The 3,438-nt window shown below is 40.5% G+C and overlaps 1 non-coding gene across 1 annotated transcript; it reads left to right on the plus strand.

Moving 5' to 3' along the window:
• The first annotated feature begins 2,747 nt into the window (after nucleotides 1–2,747).
• Nucleotides 2,748–2,854, plus strand: LOC145609817 (small nucleolar RNA R71). Its single transcript, XR_014106103.1, has one exon. It is a non-coding gene; the product is annotated as a small nucleolar RNA R71 (small nucleolar RNA).
• Nucleotides 2,855–3,438: the final 584 nt, after the last annotated feature.

Consider the following 3,438-nt stretch of genomic DNA (forward strand, 5'->3'; position numbering starts at 1 on the left):
CGCCGTCTTATTTTGTGGGAAAAAACGAAATAAGAAAGCCTTTGTAACCTCATCCCATGTTCTTAAGGACCTTGGTTTGACCTCCTTGTCCAACCACTCTAGAGCTCTTCCAACGAGAGAGAAGGGAAACAACTTGAGTCTTATGTACTCTTGAGCAACTCCTGTCACCACAATAGTATTGCAATATTTCTCAAAATCTTTGAGATGATAAAGAGGATTCTCACTCTTTGTCCCTCCAAATTGCTTCCTCTCAACCAAAGTAATCATGGCCGGTTTGATTTCAAAGTCATGATCCGGAACCATCAATGGAACAATTCCACTCTCATACTTGTAGGCTCCCGGAGGGCCTAATTCCTTTAATGTAATCCTTTGAGCTTCTCCCATGTTCACTTGCACACACAATTCTCAAACAAAATTTATTAGTAGCACGGCTACAAATGTAGCCTAAAAAAAAATCTTTTTGTATTTTTGCAAATAAAGTGGAATAGACTCAACAACAATACATAATCAAGACACCACTCCCCGGCAACGGCGCCATTTCGATAGGACAAGAAAAGGTAGGTCGTTTAGCTACCTTCCCACCCAATCAAACAATATTTATAAACTCAACAAACCCCTATATGAGTACAGTAGTAAGTCGAGGTCGAACCCAAGGGAATGGTAATTGAAAGTCTATCGCCTAACGCTAAGCTATTCCGAAGTAAAGAGCGGGGTTGTAAGGTTAAACTAAGACTAGACACAACTAATAACTTGTAAACCAAAAATAACAAATACTAGGGCTAGGATCCACATGCATCAACAATGAAAATCAATCAATTTGGGAGGTCAATTAATTAAGTCAAGCAATGTGAGGGAAAATCGAAATTGCAACCAAAATAGCATATCATGCTATTCTCCTAGAGGTCTAACTAGCGCCAACTACGTCAAACACTAACTAGGAAACGTCACAAGACACCTCAATCGAGTAAATGCAAGTCACAAATCAATGGTCTGTATCCATGTGAACTTACAATGCAATCTAGTGTGAATAAAGAGGGTGATCAAGCCTAATCAAGCACACACATGCACAAAATCAATCAACCAATTTAATCACATTATCAACTCAACCAATATCCCCAAATTAATCTCAATTCATCACTAATACATGCTTCACCATTACCCTAGCAATCAAACTACTTACAATCCATGAAGAACATCAAGATCAAAGCTAAACTAATCATCAAATCCATATTCATCAATTGAAATCAACAAATTCAAACCAAATCAATCAAACTATTAACAAACTAAATCAATCAACAATACTAATGAAATCAAACATGAAATTGCATTAAAGAGTAAAGAATTCTTACAAACTTGATAGAAATCAAATCAATTGTAGCAATATTCAATCATCAATCATCAAACCCACATTTTCTCTCTCTAGAAATCTAAGAACAAGTGTTTTTCTCTCTCTAAAATCTAAGAACAAGTGTTTTTCTCTCTCTAAAATCTAATCTAATCTAATTCTAGCTAATGAAGATCTAATTCTCCCCCTAATAATAGAAGGAAATAACTATATATACAAAGGAGAAGTTGGTTATGACGTCCAAAAATAGACCCACGCCGGTGCGGTCGCACGTAGGAGAGAGAAAAGGGCACATGGGCACATACCCACATGGGTGCGCCCGCACGCGCCTGATGTGCGGCCGCACGCGCCACTTGTGTGGCCGCACATCCCCTGTGTGCGCCCGCACCTATGTGGGTAGGCTCCCCTTCTTTCTTCGTCCTAGCTCATCTGGTTCACACACCTTTGGTGATGGTGATGGGGAACGAAGTAGGCAGCAAGTTTTTCGCATTTTTGGTGGGCACAAGGCATGAACGGTGTCCACACCACTTGTGTGCACCGTTCATGAAGCTTGCTCTTCGAGTCCCTCTTGACTTGGAGCTTAATGCACTAGCGCAAGGCATCAAAAGCAATGATAACCGTTGAAGGAAAGCTCGGGAATCCTTGGACAATCGATCATAACCTACAAACAAAAGAGGAAAAAGCAAATAATAGAGAAAAACAACGAATAAATGAGAAAATGCACAAAATAAAGAAACTAACTACGAAAAGCACAAAATGAAGAAATAAAGGACAAAACTAAAGAAAAGAGTTATAAAATGAAATAAAATTCATCCAAAAAGAGATCAAATGAGTGCCATAAATGTCACTCATCAGAGACGGAAGTGGATTTTGGTATTGAGGGTTGGAATTGTAGGAAGGTTGAGCTTGTTGGTTCCATTGTTGAGGTTGAGATGCAAACTCGGGTGGTGGTTGTCTCCAAGCTACTCCACCGCCACTTCCACTAAATCCATCTTGCCTTGTGTTGTATGCCGCTACATGCTCGGGGCTCAAATCTCCACAATAAGATGTATTATGGTTCGTTCCTCCACAATTTTGACAAGAGAAAGAGTTAACTTGAGAAGAGCTTGCTCCACCACTTACACTTGCATTCACACTCGTGTTCAACTTGGAAAGCCCTTTTGTTAGTTGCTCAATTTGATGTTGCAATTGATCAATGTTCTCCAATTCATAAATTCCACCTTTCTTTGGTGCACTCCTTCTTCTACCACCCCAAGAGTAGTTCTTCACTACCTCCTCGATTGTTGCTTCCACTTGATTTTGGGGGATCTTGATCAATTGTCCACCCGCCCTCGCATCCAAGTTTGCTCTAGAGATGGGTTCCAATCCATCATAGAAAAACCACATGAGCAAACTTTGATTGTATTCATGGTGAGGACACGCTTGTACCAACTCTTTAAACCTCTCCCAAGATTCACTAAGACTCTCATCCACTTCTTGTTCAAATGATGCAATCTTCCTTCTCATTTCGGCGGTCTTTTCGGAAATGAACCTCTTCAAGAATGCCTTGACTACCTCCCTCCATGTTGTGAGAGAATTAGGCTTCACTTGCTTTAGCTATTTCTTTGCTCTACCGAAAGAGATTGTCGAAATAGATGCATTCGGATGTACTCTTGAGAAACTTGATTGGTTTGTATCATGACACATAGCTCAAGGAATCTGTCAAGGTGCTCGATAGGGTCTTCACTCGGTGAACCCGAAAATTGTTCCGATTGGACCATTATTGTATATTGGGGATGAATTGTGAAGTTGGTTTCCGTGACGGGTAGCAAAATCCCTCCCGTGAGCTCAGAATCCTCCGGAAATCCGAACTCACGAAACAAAACATCATCTTCTTGTCCCGCCATTGACTCACTTTGCGAACTTGATGAGTAAGAATCACTCCCACTATTAACTATAGCACCAAGACCTCTTCCCTCATCTTGATAAAAGCTACACACTTGTCTCAAAGTTCAGTCGATCTCGTGGTCAATTTGATGTGTGGGTGGTCCTTGAGACCTCCTAAGCATTCACCAAAGCTAAGCAAACAAGTAGCAATCACAAGTAAGATAGAA

The sequence above is a fragment of the Chenopodium album genome, chromosome 23 (genome assembly GCF_948465745.1).
Source record: "Chenopodium album chromosome 23, dcCheAlbu1.1, whole genome shotgun sequence".
Classification (NCBI taxonomy): Eukaryota; Viridiplantae; Streptophyta; class Magnoliopsida; order Caryophyllales; family Amaranthaceae; genus Chenopodium; species Chenopodium album.